General features: G+C 41.2%; 1 protein-coding gene across 1 annotated transcript in view; it reads left to right on the forward strand.

Annotated features, from left to right (window-relative positions):
• Positions 1–15,033: 15,033 nt before the first annotated feature.
• LOC143989186 (uncharacterized) overlaps positions 15,034–16,705 on the forward strand; it is a 223,147-nt gene continuing 221,475 nt past the window's right edge. Inside the window, exon 1 of the mRNA XM_077489224.1 lies at positions 15,034–15,496. The gene's annotated coding sequence lies outside the window, so the exon portion shown is untranslated. The remainder of the gene's footprint in view (positions 15,497–16,705) is intronic.

Genomic DNA, 16,705 nt, shown 5'->3' on the forward strand with positions numbered 1-16,705 from the left:
TCAAAAATAACAGAGGACTAAAGTTTCTCTTTAAGAACACCAATCTTTTCAACATTTTTGATGGATCCACCCATTGGGTGTTCTAAATGCCAGTGGCCATTGTTACTAAATTCTGTGAGTTAATTTGCACCCCTGATGAAGCCATCAAAAACTGCAAAACATGTTGGGATATGGGGAGAGAGGGAAATGTATTCGTTAGAAGGAGAAATCGAGAATAAGAAAGATTGAAAAGAACTTAAATGGAGAGGTTTAGGAAAGATCTAAAAAGATAGAAATGTGTACGGACTTATAGGCAAGAGGAAAATAAATGTTGGGTTAAGCGAAATCTGTTCCTACATTGATGGTTGTGATATATAAACTATAAAAAGGGAAAAGAACATACAAATAATTTTATTGATTAATTAAGGTTAGATTTTATAAACTCTAATGAGGCAGACATGCGAATTAGTAATGTATGTCAAATACGTTACACCAGTTATTAAGTATTTTGAACCCAGTATAGCGTAAAGACTGCTATTGGAATAAAATCTCCTGAGATGGAAGTATGTCAGCAGATAATAATGACGCATAAAAGGTGCAGTAATGCAATATTCATATCCTTGCTCACATGCACTTCAGAGGCTGAGAGTTTACCATAGAAACCTGAAATGACCTCTTCACCATCCCTTACGGCACAATCTTCCCTCTCCTACTACTACCCTGTTCATCACTCGAAGCCACGTACAAGGAAATCCACTGAAGACCATCTACGTCAAGAGGTGTGCATTTGTAATGAGCTGATTCAACGCCAAACTCTCCTGACCTTCTAACCCCAATTACCATCTTCACTGAACAGCATGGAAAAAAAAAAATCATTCCTACCATGAAGTGAACTTGAGGTAAAAATGAAAATATCTGCTGGAGACTTCTATACGGTTTTCTGGAGCCCCCAGACTCCGGAAAATTTAGGAAGCTCTGGGAAGGAAATAAGGGCCGTCACATGTGGTCACCGGCTCAACTGTAACCTGTAAAGGCTTATAAAGTGTAACCTATGGATAATTCAAAGTATCGTAGGTGGTTGCCATTCAATGGGCGCGTGCAATTTTAAAGTGTCTAATGGTCAGGTCAGGTTCTTTTTTGTTTTTTACAAATATAATTTTATTAATATCACACATATGGGGTAAAGCCCCGAAACATATACTAATAACCTGAAACAATGAAGGTCGCAGCCTCTCAAACATGCTTTACATTTACAAATATTGCAGCATAGGATTCTTCAGTTTATCGTGCACTGTCGTCCGGCCTTGTAGGCATTGCCCACTTGGTCAGAACCGGTAGAGAGGTCCATGCCACTCCATGGCAATCAATTATTCCGAGGCCTAGTCTAGCAACTTAGTGTAAGGTCACTGCGAGCAGGCTTGGCGCCACGGCCAAGACAAAGAGTGAGAGCGTAGATAAGTTGAGATAAGAACAGAAAAGAGGGAGGGATGGGGGAGAGGAGTGGAGGGGGGAGAGAGGGAAAGATAAAAGGAAGGGGGGAGGAAGGAAGTGGTGGGGAAGGAGGGAGGGATGGGGGAGGGAGGGAAGGATGGGGGAGGGAGGGGTGGGGTCAGCGTTCCCTTTGCGGTCTTCTATGTACTGGCATGTAGTTAATTCGTTTCCGAAGAGGGCCTTGCCCTCATCCAAGTACATGAACGCATTCCAAAGAGACCAAGTCTTTCGGTATGCTTCCTGCCGATCTTGGGCTGTTAGTATCAGATCCTCCATTTTGTTGATATCTTCCACCTTCCGCAGCCACATTGCTGTAGTCGGGGGTGTTTGTTGCTTCCAGAGTAGAGGGATACAGAATTTGGCTGCATTCGTTAGGTGGCGTAGTATCGATCGTGTGTATTTCCTAGGGGGTAGGGTCGAAACATGCAGCAGGAAGAAAGCTGGGTCATTCGGGATTTGCCACTCTGTGAATTTTTGAGAGATGGTTCGGACCGCTGCCCAGAACTCTGATAGCTTGGGGCAGGACCAGAAGATGTGTAGAATTGTGCCCCTTTCCTCTCACCAGCGCCAGCAGTATTCAGGCACGTCAGGGTAGATAAGGTGCAGTTGACTAGGTGTTAAGTACCACCTCAGAAGGATTTTATAGTTCGTCTCTTGTATTTTTGTGCATAGCGAGGACCTCAAAGCGAACCGCAGTATGTTATTAATTTGGGTTTGCGTGAAGGTGCGGCCTAGATCTACTTCCCATTTTGTAAGACCTGCAATGCGTCGGCGTATTCAGTAATAAATACATTTTAGAAAGGACTCAGGAAATTGGTTCAGTGTCAGAGCAGTATTCCTCGATTGTAGTTATAGGTCTGGCATAGTCTAAGGGGTTCGGGATAGACTGAAGAAAGTGGTGCAAGCGTGCGGCGTTCCAGAAGTCCAGAAGATACGGACCGATAGGGTCCATAAGGTCCGGAATGGAAGTCCAGCCACCACGTGTTACAAACTGAGAGGCCACAGTGAGGTTGGGATTTCGTAGTGGCTGAAATTGCGTGTTCGACAGACCCGGCGTAAATCTGGGGTTACCTAGGATCGGTGTTAATGGTGTCGTCTTGGTCGTCAGAGAATGTTGTAGAGCTGCCTTCGTGCCCTGGCAGATAGTGTTACCTATGAGAGGGTGAGTTTTCATTTCTCGCGGTAGTGCATCTCTGCACCAGAGAGCGGTCTTTAATGGGACAGAGCACTGTTGTTGCTCAATTTGGGCCCACAACTTAGCGTCAAGATTGCGACTCCAATCCAACATCCTACCCAGGTGGACAGCATGATGATACTGTTTGATGTCTGGTAGCGCCAACCCCCCATAATGTTTCGGTAGGGAGAGTTGAGATCGTGGTATCCGAGGTTGCTTTTGTGCCCAAACAAAACGGATGAATAGTGCCTGCACCTGTTTAAAATATGCGGGTGGAATTTTAATCGGCAGAGCCTGGAAGAGGTATAAAAACTTGGGTAGGATGCACATTTTCAGTAAATGACACCTGCTGAACCAGGAGTGAATCCCTTTGTGCCATGAATCCAAAAGCAACCTCACCTTCGTTAACAGGGGGGGGGGAATTGTGTTCGTACAGGTCCGATAGGTCAGGTGGGATGTTAGTCCCTAGATAAGTCAGGGTGGTGGTCGTCCATTTAAATTGGAAGTTAGATTGAAAGGCGGGGAGTAAGCGTGGCGGTACCAGGATTCCCATAGCTTCTGATTTGTTGAAGTTTATCTTCAGATTAGATAGCTTCCCGTATTTCTCAAATTCCTTAAAGGGGTTCTGCACTCATAATAAAACATTTGCCCATTCTGTTGCCTCTAGTTCATATATTTCATAATGCCACCTGTTTTTTTTTTTTTGGATTCACCTACCTTTTGTAATCTGTAGTAATTTATTTTAAACCCCTGCGGCGATGGGCGGTCTCTTGCGGGGATCAGCGTCATTTCCTGCTGAAGCCCGCACTGTCTCCTGGGATCTCGTTCAAGTAATCCCAGGAGACATTGCGGCTAATGCACCCGACATCTCGCAAGATTTCGGGTGCTACATTTTTTATATATTTCGGGTATTACAGCCGAGATCTCGCGAGATTTCGGCTGTAATAACCCAAATCACGCGAGATGTCGGGTGCATTAGCCGCAATGTCTCCTGGGATTACTTGAACGAGATCCCAGGAGACAGTGCGGGCTTCAGCAGGAAATGACGCTGATCCCCGCAAGAGACCGCCCATCGCCGCAGGGGTTTAAAATAAATTACTACAGATTACAAAAGGTAGGTGAATCCCAAAAAAAAAACAGGTGGCATTATGAAATATATGAACTAGAGGCAACAGAATGGGCAAATGTTTTATTATGAGTGCAGAACCCCTTTAAGCAGATTTGGCAATGATATCCCTGGATTGGTTAGTGTGAAAAGCATATCATCAGCATAGGCCGAGAGCTTGTGTTACAGGTCAGGTTCTTTTCCCTTTATATAGTTTATATATCACAACCATCAATGTAGGAAGAGATATCGCTTGACCCAATATTGACATCCATTTATTTTCCTCTTGCCAATAAGTTTGTACACATTTCTATATTTTTAGATCTTTCCTAAACCTCTCCATTTAAGTTCTTTTAATCTTTCCTACTCTTGATTTCTCATTCTAACGAATACATTTCCCTCTCTCCCCATATCTCAACATGTTTTGCAGTTTTTTATGGCTTCATCAGGAGGGAAAATTAACTCACAGAATTAAGTAACAATGGCCACTGGCATTTAGAACACCCAATGGGTGGATCCATCAAACATGTTGAAAAGATTGGTGTTCTTAAAGAGGAACTTTAGTCCTCTGTTATTTTTGCACCTCCCATCCTTTGTCATGTCACCAACTTTGAGTATTTTGCACTATATTACCAAAAGTATTGGGACGACTGCCTTTACACGCACATAAAATTTAATGTCAGCCCAGTCTAAGTCTATAGGGTTCAATATTGAGTTGTCCCACCCTTTGTAGCTATAAGGCAGTGATGGCGAACCTTGGCACTCCAGATGTTTTGGAACTACATTTCCCATGATGCCTATGCACTCTGCAGTGTAGTTGAGCATCATGGGAAATGTAGTTCCAAAACATCTGGGGTGCCAAGGTTCACCATCACTGCTATAAGGGCTTCAACTCTTTAGGGAAGACTGACCACAAGGTTTATGAATGTGTCTATGGGAATGTTTGACCATTCTTCCAGAAGCGCATTTGTGAGGTCAGGTACTGATGTTGGTCAAGAAGCCTCACTCGCAGTCTCCTCTCCAATTCATCCCAAAGGTGTTCTATTGGGTGGAGGTCAGGACTCCTTGCAGGCCAGTCAAGTTCCTCCACCCCAAACTCACTTATCCATGTCTTTTTGGACCTTGCTTTGTCCACTGGTCCAAATCATTTGGTGGAGGGGAGGTTATGGTGTGGGGTTGTTTTCAGGGGTTGGGCTTGGCCATTAAGTTACAGTGAAAGGAACTCTTAAGGCGTCAGCATACCTTCCCTGTCCCTCTTTGGAAGGCATCCTCTTATCTCCTCATCCAAACACCACCAAAGCGCCGGCCTTCTCTCCCTTCCACCTTTCCTGTCCCCCTTTGAAAGACATCTTCCTCTCATTCAAAGACCACTAAAGCTCCAGCTTCCTCTCCCTGTCCCCCTTTGAAAGATATCTTCTTCTCTTCTCATCCAAAGGCCACCAGAGCTCCAGCCTCCTATCCGTCTGGCCTTATCTGTCCCCCTTTTGAAGATATCTTCCTTTTTTTCTCATCCAAAGACCACCAGGGATTCAGCCTCCTCTCTCTTAAGGTTCTCTCCTGGTCCTAAATGATTGAAGGCTGTGGTCATTCTGTGCCTATGCTGCCACTGCTACCTAATATTTCTTAGTAAGACTTAAAAGCAGACATTGTTGGGCAAGGTCCATCAAGTTCCCAGTGATATCTTTTAGGCCCAAGCTCTGCATAAAACCAGGTGCACAGCCTGCTTCATATGGCACCCCTTCCCCAGTAGGAAGAAGGCTGAAAGTCCTTCCTCTTGCTAAGTAAAGATGTAAAGATACACCCTCTGCTCTCTCCTTCTGTCAGAATGTTCCTTGTCAGTTCTTTGTTAATGCGAGTCGCTCAAAGTACTGCCCCTCCCTTTTCCAGGTGAAGCACCCAGGGATTATAAGAGGAAATCAAGTCAAGTTCAAGTAATTCTATTAATTGCAATCCAAGTATAAGTAGAATCCTCCTAGAGCAGTGCAGATTGTTAGGTAAGTTTAGTTAGCTCCTCTATAATCAGTGGAGCAGGGGTTGATTATTCAGGCATTCTGGGTGTCTCACAGGCTGCTGCTCTGATTGCTTCCCCCTGTATTCTAGAATTATAATGGGAGAAAAAACAGAGTAAGCAGCCTGAATATTTATGGGACTCTAGCCAATCACTGGGGAGGTGTGCCCAGAAGGTGGTGGGAGAGGTAATAAACAGTCTGGGGCAGGAGACAGGAGCAGCAGACTTCCTGAGTCCAGTCCTGCTGGAGGAGACCCCTGTTTATGGTCTTTGCCCCGCTGCAGGTTTACTAGTCCTTGAGGAGTTTGTTTGGGTCTGGAGAAGGTTACTGAGGGGTACCAGGAAGGGGGAAAGGCGTCCATCTGTCCTATGGTGTTGTGAGTCCATGTATCCTTCACTGGAGAGTGCCCAGTGGATATTAGAAGGAGGCAACCAATGATCCTGTGACCGACTGAGTAAAATAACCTGGTGCTGGATGTTAGTGACTGTATGTGGCTCTGGTCTTTGGTGACTGTCAGCATTAGGGGTTCTGTGGGACATTTTCCTCAAAATGTTCAGTTCATCAGTTTTTGTGTATCCTATGCTCCCTCCACCCAGTATTGTAGCACAGGTTGTCAGCGCTCGGGACAAGGCACGTATTTTGTACCCCCTTACCCATGGACTTTTAGATACCCTCACCCTGATCACACCCCCAGATACACTCCCCACTCTGATCACACCCCCCAGATACCCCCCTGATTCCTAAGCTCTGATCACACCCCTAGATACCCCCCCCCACTGATACCCCCTACTCTGATCACCCCCCCAGATTCCCTCCACATTGGTCACACCCCCAGATCCCCCACCAGATTCCTCCAATTTGAGCACACCCCCAGATCCCCCATCCCTCCACTCTAATCACACCTCCAGATCCCCCCAATTTCCTGGAACAGGAGGGTTATCAGTGGGGGGATCTGGAGGGTTATCAGTGCACCATGCCGGCAATAGAATATTTCCAGCAGGATCTCCGATGGCGGCGGCAGCTGCAGCAACCAGCGGGAAGCCTCCTTGCCTCTTCCACGGGCACCCTCGGCCTAACCCACCCACACAGTGTGGCGCCCACTGCCTGCACAGATTCAGGGTAGGAATCCACCCATTACTCTGCCCTCTTCTGCATGCTTGGATCTGTCCTCCCTGCTTTCTCAGTGACAGCAGCTACACAACAGGTAAAGTGAAACCTCCATAGAGGGTGCAGCACGGAGGTTTTAGATTTAGCTTTAGCAATGGCTGGTGCTTTGGAACCTACTGCCTGCCTAGGCTGCCTTATGCTGGCGCTGGCCCTGTCTGCGCCCCTCTAAATTTTGCACCCCAGGCGACCGCACTGGCTGACCCCCCCACACTATGTCACTGCCTTCACCCCATCCAAGTTCACCGTTCCATTAAAACCCTAAAAAGACACCCCTAGACTGTTCCTTCGAACCAGTGGAAGAGTGAAAGCTGTGCGGCTGAGAGGGAACGGAAACAAGTTCTCCAGTGCTCTTTCTGTGGTTCACTACAAACATTTACCGTAATTATTTTTCATTTTTTTAAAACATAACCATTCATTTGTGGATTTTAATAAATGCCTGGAATTCAGTGTTAATAATAATAATATAATAATAATATACTGTATATGCAATAATATAGGCATAAAAAGACCTTGTTCCTTTTTTTCCTTATTTTCCTTCAAGTGAATATATACATAAAATATTTGTGTAAAGAACGACAAAACATTAGCTATGTATTAATAATATATGAATCGAATGTTAATATTGTCATTGATTGAATCCCGCATGGCTCAGGGGATGCCTAAACAGCCTTGCTGTGATAATATTGCTTTGAAGAGAAAACTGTAAACGCCAATCCCGTAGGTGGCCGAAAAAAACCCAGCCGATAGCGCCTCATGTTGTGTACTCTACCGTTGTGACCTAAATGGCTTTGTGAACACGCTTGTCTTAGCAGAAAACCTAAAGCTTGGATTGTATTCCTCAGAGAAGATAAACTTCAAGACGTATTTGCTTGTGAAGGAGGAGACAATTGCCAGTGAGAGGGGTGGAAGGCAGACCTCTTGTTCGGGAAAAAGTATCTTCTAGCCTGGAGCGTGATTGTCTTCTGTGCACCATCTTTTATTCATCTCCTTGTAGTATGTTTCGAGTGTTCTACAGCAAGATAACGATGCAATTTCAGCCAGGACGCATCTTACCTTATTATTGCAAGGCTTTGAGTTTTTTTTTTTTCTTTAATATGACTTCAATAGTTTGGCATGCTGTTGTGACGCGATGTTCCACATATGAATTATATTATTTCGTTATCTGAAACTTTGTAGTGGATGTCTACGTTTTCTGTTCTGAAGCAATAGCTGTTCGTTCCACAATGTCCTTGCAAAACTGATTCCCAAATGGGAGGGTCGGGCTTGTTATAATCACCCAGTTCACCTCCAGTGTTCTAATGAGGAAAGTTGCAGTGCCTGCATCCCTTTGGAAGTATTTAACCCTCAGAGAGCATCTCACCAAAAAGGAAATTCCTACTGCAGAGGATTGATAAAATATGACTTTTATCTTAGTACAGATGTCTGAGAATATCAGTGAGCCAATCACACAAGCAGGAAATACCATATCTGGGGGTGTAGAGAGGGTTCCTCCAGGTTGCCATGTTACAGTATATTGAACTGTTTTACAGTTTTGGAATTTACAGTGGATTCAGCTTGAAATAGAAACAAAATGGCATCTGACAATTTTTTTTTATAATGTACAGTATCTCACAAAGTATCTTTGTCCCTTTGCCATTTTAAAATGACCACCAGGACATAAGGGGCTAAGGAAGAATTCCACTTTTGTTTAAAAAATAAAAAAATTATATATAGCACTCATACCACCATGCTTGACTGTAGACAAAACACACTTGTCTTTGTGCTCCTCACCTGGTTGCCGCCACACGCTTGACACCATCTGAACCAAATAAGTTTATCTTGGTTTCATCAGACCACAGGACATGGTTCCAGTAATCCATGTCCTTAGTCTGCTTGTGGGTTTTCTTGTGCATCATCTTTATAAGAGGCTTCCTTCTGGGATGACAGCCATGCAGACCAATTTGATGCAGTGTGCGGCGTATGGTCTGAGCACTGACAGGCTGACCCCCCACCCCTTCAACCTCTGCAGCAATGCTGGCAGCAATCATACAACTGTTTCCCAAAGACATCCTCTGGATATGACGCTGACCACGTACACTCAACTTCTTTGGTCGACCGTGGCGAGGCCTGTTCTGAGTGGATGGTGAAACAACGTAGCGCTAATATAAGCGCTAATATAAACAATAAAATCGGCAATGCATGTGCTTAAACACAATCTATATGTGTAGTGAATATAAACTACAAATTAAATGCAGGACAAAGTCCACAGAGATCTGAAAGAAAATGTCTTCCTGTTGAAGTAACACCAGACCGGTGGGGAAAGACAACAGGTTGTCTGTAGTCACTCTAAACAACTCTTCAAGGGTAAGTAAATGGATATTCTTACCAACTGGGATGGACACACATGTCTTACGACAGTGGGTCAGAAAGGCTCAGGATCCTAAAGGGTCCGGATCAAGAGCTGTACACGGGAGATGGTCAAGTAGATCAGGTGCAGGGTCCCCGACTCTCAGTCCCAAGGCTCCACAGGCGCTGTAAGATCAAGGTAGGTGTAGCCCCAAACAGCTCCTCATACACAGACATCTACTAACAGCAGCAAAAACCCTAATTCCTCTCCATTGGAAAACCACTCATACTTCTTAGCTCAAGGATTGGTTGGGCAGAGTCCAATATTTATACAAGATGGAAGAAATCCTTGTCAGTCAAGACTGAAAACACCAATGTCAGCAGTCAGTGGAAGCAGTGATGTCACTCCCTAGGTCCTGTTGCTGTACAGTTGCATGAGAGGGGTATCTGGATCTTGTCTCCGCTGACCACATTCAGACTGCCCACGAGGAAAGAACAAAAAAATTTAAAACGTAAAAACATACAGTATACATATGTCATATGTACAGTATATTTCATATAGATATAAATTATAATATAAATATATGATGTTATTATATTATTTATCTAAATATATAATATTATTAAGGATATGTTATTTATATAAATATATCAAACAAAAAAGGGGCTTTTAAATGAGGTGTGTAGGATCACACATATCCATCCCTATCTATAGGCAAGAAAAAGAGGATTTGGGACTTGAGGTAGGTCTAGCATGGCTAAAAGATGAGTCAGTGTAAGAACTAAGAAGACATATTTTATTCAATAAATAAAAAAAAAAAAACATGACATAGCTAAATGAGTACATGCATGGTAAATAACCATAGCAATCACATATTATGAACCAGATATTCATTAAAACAATCCTAGCAGCTTGGAGATGACATATTGAGGTATAGCACAGTTGTCCATCATAAAGAATGGCTTGAAAAGCAACATGGCGGGGTAACTTGGGAGTGGATGAAAGAAAAAACATCTAAAAATAATAATATATCATATTTTTTATATTATATTAATATATATTATATTAAATAAATCTACTACATAAAAAAATAAATAAAAAATCACCTACCAAAAATAATTCCCAGGCCACAACAATGACATTAGGTGATCTGGATGACACAAGGATCAAATGCAAAGGTCGGTGAATATCATTCAAATTTCTAGTGATCAAAAGGTTGCCATTGTGCAAATTTGTGCTCCCGTCAAACCCAACTTGATCCTAATGTTATGGTAACACATTTTTTTTTTTTTTTAAGCCTTTTTTTTTCCTCCTGCGTGCATTGCAATATATCGAAGTAAAGCTCCTAAAAATTAAAGTGAAATGAAGCTTTCCTAAAGTAAAACGCATCCATTCACTTTGAGCTTTATTATTCCTTTATATTACATACAAGTTGCCCTAATGTGATATCATTTTAATCAGCAGACTCTGTTGATTAAATTTTGTGTCAAATATATATATATATATATATATATATATGGGGGGGTGCACAAATTATGTAAACATTTCGTTGGGAAAAACTACAGGAAAAGTTTTTTATTTTTTTCCTATTTATTCCCAAAAAATAATAAAAATAAATGTATCCATATTTTCTACCAAACTAAAAATAAAATATGTATAAAGCCCCATACACACTATCAGATTATCTGCTGAGTTTTTCCTTCAGATTTACCAAAACCATATAATATGAGGACAAACCTTAGGAGTTTCAATGTGTATGCAATCAGGCAGGCCATTGTACTACATGGTTTTGGTAAATCTGAAGGAAAAACTCAGCAGATAATCTGATAGTGTGTATGGGGCTTTAGAGGTTATAAGCGGAGTTCCACCCTAAAAAATTTTTTTTTTGCATTAAAAGACTCCTTTTAACCTATAAACAAACATTTGGAGGAAATTTTTTCTTTTTACACTTACCAGAAAGGCCCTGTTGCTATGTAGTCCCCCGTAATCTGCCAATTCCTGGTCCGCGGAGCTCCTCGTGACTTCCTCCCTCACCTGTTCTCCCGGGAAATGATAACACTTCATTTCCCAGGAGGCTGTGGGCAGTACTGTGATCAATAATCGCGTTATTTCCTGACAGGGCGCCATGGCCGCCGTTCAATCACACATACGCGAGATCGAGAGGAATAAATAATTACGGTAAGAAATTTTATATTTTTTGAACGATCGATCGTGATCATTTTATACTCATTAACAATATTGCTAGGATCAAAAAAATGTTTTAAAAATCGCTGGAACTCCGCTTTAAGGTAAAAAAAAGCTATAAAAAGAAAAAAAAGAAAATGATCTGGGGCTTAAGGGGATTTATGAAGAAAAAGGCTTGGGGACTCAAGCAGTTAAAATGGGACTTTCAGTAATTTTATGAAAATAAATTCCTGACGTGTGACAATATACAGCATCATTTTTTTAAAAAAAAGCTTCACCCTATATGACAAAAAAAAACAAAAAAAACATCCGTGAGCTAAAGTCAGTGACTTTGCCTAAGAAGAGATGATGTATCAATCAGTATTATATATGCAGTAATAACATTTACTTTAAACTATCCAGAAAACAAGGATTATGGAAACCAATGTTACTTAGAAGCAATTCAAGTAGCTCCTTTATTTATGCACTTAAACGTCTCTGCAAGGGTTTAGTTGTATGATTTATCCTTATATTTATTGGTTCTATGTATGAAGGAAAGGTCATTTTTAATAACATTCAGTTCCAATATAACCTGTGTAGCAATTATATATGCTTCATTAATTATTTTTCCTATTTTTTCCCCCAAAAAAACAGAGTTACCCTTTAAGTATAGTCCAATGGATAGATTATATAATTTAACATCAATTTCTTGCACTCTCTAATTTAAAACCGTCTTTTCTATGTTTTAGGCTATGTTTCCACTATTGAGTCCCCAAAGTCGCGTGATTTTGCCACGATTTTAACGTGATTTTTTTTGCCGCGACTTGAAGCAATGCCTGTGTATTCTTGAGGTCTATGGACCTCAATTCGCATCAAAGTGTGGCCAAAGTAGTGCAGGGACTCCTTTGAAGTCGCTGCATCTTGAAGTCGCACAGATATGAACGGTACTCATTGGAAATCATGGGGTACGGCTTGTCATGCGACTTTTCACTCCAACAACCATTTTTGTACCATTTCCGTATTTTTTTTTTAGCCTTGAAGAAGGGGGACAGCTATGATACCCCAAAACGCATTGGATGTTTTATATTGCTCCCTCACGTCCAGCGGTGGACTCCTCCTGCCAACCTCACATCCAGAGCCAGCCTATGGGCGTGATGACATCATAACAGTCCATGCAAAAGACCACTAGCATGCGGTGGGGATGGCAGAAACAGCAGGGGTCACTTGCGTTCAGAGAATTGGCAGATTAGGTAAGTATATCTCTGCTCTCCTCATCTCTAGGCAAGAATTAGCAGTTAACATGTGCAGTGCATATATATATATATATATATATATATATATATATATATATATCTGCAAAGCTGTTATAGCTGCAATGGGTGGACCAACTCAATATTGAACCCTACGGCTTAAGACTGGGATGCCGTCAAAGTTTGAATTAATTTGAGCGGAGACTGCAAGCTAGGCCTTCTCATCCAACATCAGTACCTGACCTCACAAATGCGCTTCTGGATCTGGAAGGATAACCAAACATTCCCATAGACACACTCCTTAACCTTGTGGACAGCCTTCCCAGAAGAGTTGAAGCTGTTATAGCTTCTTAGAACATTTGACAGACACCATAATGCCCTGTGCACACAGTCAGAAATTTCGACTGAAAAAGTCTGATTGGGTTATGTTGTCGGAAAATCCGATCGTGTGTGGGTTCTATCGGACTTTTTCCGTCGGAATTTCCAACGGAAAAAGTTTGAGAGCTGGATCTAAAATTTTCCAACAACAAAATCCGATCTGACTTTTTCCGATCGTGTGTAGAGAATTCCGACACACAAAGTGCCACGCATGCTCAGAAAAAATTTGGAGACGAAAGCTATTGGCTAGTGGCCTCTACGTAGTCCCGTCGTACGTTTTGTATGTCACCTCGTTACGAACGACCGGATTTTCCGACAACTTTTGTGTGACCGTGTGTATGCAAGACAAGTTTCGGCCAAAATTGGCAACCGTGCGCATGGGGCATAAGTCTTCAATTGACAGATTCGATCGTAATTCGGATTTTCGGACAAATGCATTTGTTAACTAAACTAAATAAATAAAAACTAAATTTCAGGAGAAACTAAATAAATGTATTTTTTGGACGAAACCGAAATTCCGAAACAAAATATTTCAGTGTGCACATGTCTTAGCCCTTGTACACACGGTCGGACATTCCGACAGAAAATGTCCGATCGGACCGTGTTGTCGGATAACACGGGCTCCATCGGACTGTTTCCATCGGAATATCCGACGGACAAAGTTTTAGAGCTGGGCTTAAAACTTTCCGACAACACGATCCGATCGGACTTTGTCTGATCATGTGTAGAGAATTCTGATCGGACAAAGTACCACACATGCTAAGATCAAATTCCTAGACCAAAGCTATTGGCTACTAGCCTGAACGTAGTCCTGTCGTAACGAAATAACATCGTCAAGTTACGTACGATCGGATTTTCCGACAACTTTGTCCGACCGTGTGTATGCAACACAAGTTTGTTGTCGGAATGTCCGACCATGTGTACAAGGGCTAATATACACTTATTGCAATTTTTTTTTTTTTACCTAAAATATGTAGAAGAATACATTTTGGCCTAAGCTGATGAAGACTTTTATATATATATATATATATATATATATATATATATATATATATATATATATATATATATTTATTTATTATAGCAAAAAGTAAAAAATATTGATATATTTTTTTCAAATTTGTCACTCCTTTTTTGTTTATAGCTCAAAAAATAAAAACCGCAGAGGTGGTCAAATACCACCAAATGAAATCTCTATATGTGGAAAAAAAAGGACGTAAATTTTGTTTGGGTACAGTGTCGACCGCGTAATTTTCAATTAAAGCGACACAGTGCCAAATCGCAAAAAATTACCTGGTCGGGAAGTGGCTGAAGTGGTTAAAGTTCATGTGCGTGTAAAGGCAGGTGTTCCAATAATTTTGACTATATAGTGTTATACATATATATATATACTGCATATATATATATATATATATATATATATATATATATATATATATATATATATATATATATATATATATATATATATATACATACATACATACATATACATATATATATATATATATATATATATATATATTATATATATATATATTATATATTTTATATATATATATATATATATATTATATATTATATATATATATATATATATATATATATATATATATATATATATATATATATATATATATATTTTTTTTTTATATATATTCTAAAAAGTTCATCCATTAAAAACTCTATAAAAGTTTTGGCTTAGGACTCTTGATTGCCTACTCTCTCTCTCTGATCTGTATAAAGCCAGACGTCTTAGTTGGTATTAGAAGAGTATTGGCCTGGAATTAGCGGTGGTGAGGTCATGGCCTTTCTACTGTAACCAGAATCCTTGTTTTGTCAAATCATAAACACTCCACCTTCGGTGCGGCATTTGCAGATGTTTCCCTCCGGTATGGAGTTATTTAAGGAATAATATTTACACAGGCCGGGCAGGCAGTGAAGTGGGCAATAGGGGGGCACGGACTGAAAGAACGTTATTCCTCACTGCAATCTCCCATTTTAAAATCCACTTCCTCCCAAGCCACCACTGGTTTGGGTGTCTTTTTCTGTCCGTTTCATCTGTCAGTCATTAGCATTCCACAGATGTTAAGTACATCTTAAACAGAGCAAGAGAGAGAGAGAGAGAGAGAGAGCAAATCTTGGGACGAAGAGAGAATAAGACCATTCAGTGAGTAATTTTTCCTCTGTGCAGACTTCCAGCTGAGGAAAGCCAATTTTATAGAAAGCAACTGCTGACTCCGAGCATTATCTCTGGTGGCCCAGTGGACAGCTGCAGGATGGCAAAGGCTCGGTGAGATTGCAAATCGTTTAGGAAAAACAACTTGGACACATCAAGTTTGCTAAAAACCCAAACCCAATTCTTCATTGTTTATGGGATTTATTATGCAGAAGACTGGGTTATGAGCTGCGGACTGTGACTAGAGGGATTTCTACAAGCTGCTTAGACATCGGGTAAGTGCAAACATTTCAGAACTTTCCATGAATAGAGCTTGTCCAACGACTCTAGCTGTAGATTCCAAAAAGTATTTGAAATCCAACTAAGGGGGTAGAAAAGTATCGGAAAGGGTTTATTCGTAATTGGAACTTGGGTTGCTCTTAGTTTGTGTCTCTTGTAATTGCAAAATTGCCCTTTGTTCGTGTCCAATTTTGCAAATTTTGTAAGTTCTGCTACCTGGCCGATAAATGGTTTTCCAACTTATATTCCTTGATCTGTGTAGCAAATTTTTCTGATGCAGTCAATAATTAAAGATTGTTACTTATTTGTAGATTTTCTTGAAAAGTACATTGTGGTTTAGATGTGAATATTTTGTTTAATTTTCAGGTCGAAGTTTTTTTGTTTTTTTTTAGGTGTCTATTCTTAGTTTTGAAGGAACTTAGGTTTTGGCAACTGTCATCGAGCTTTGGGCAGTACCCAATTTTGTCGTAATTGATGAAGAGTCCTACTGACACATGACACAAGTCCTCTTCAGTTACAGTGGCTACAGTCCATCATCAATTGTGGAATGTTAGATGGAATACTCATTTGTTTTGTAGCATTTTTCATGGGCTAAAAAATGGAAAAGCAATGTTGGTTTTAGATTGTATCGGTATTGCAACCTTGCATTTGTGGTTGAGTTTGTAAATATTTCCTGCAGAAAGAATATAACTGATACTTTCTCTAAAGAAGATGGGAGGTTGTCTTATACCTTTTTTTGCAACCCATCTCTGTTTCTCACGTGACTCAACTAAAGGACGGAAACTGAATTGGCCGATTTCGGTCTTCTCATTGACAAGTGCGAAGGTTGACCAGGTCACATAAAGATTCTCCAAAATATTTGAAACCCTCATGTGTTTGTGAACGTGCATTTTTTGTCTCAGACAATAGGTGCAGGTCCTTACATTCCCCTCCCCCCTCACCCCCGTCACCTACTGTCAGAATTGGATGACAAAGGCCAGTGCATTAAAATGACCTTCCTCCAACCCTCCAAGTAGAGAGCCCTCCATACACAGTACAGAGCCCCCCAACAATACAGGTGCCCCCCCTTCACAGTACAGATGCCCCCCCTTCACAGTACAGATGCCCCCCTCAGTTTCTCAACCATACAGAACACCCCCCTCCGCCCACCCACACACAGTACAGAGCCTGCAACAGTACAGGAACTTTCCTCCACAGTACAGAGT

Source organism: Lithobates pipiens, unplaced genomic scaffold (genome assembly GCF_037356315.1).
Source record: "Lithobates pipiens isolate NorthernLeopardFrog02 unplaced genomic scaffold, aLitPip1_a1.2 Scaffold_18, whole genome shotgun sequence".
NCBI lineage: Eukaryota > Metazoa > Chordata > Amphibia > Anura > Ranidae > Lithobates > Lithobates pipiens.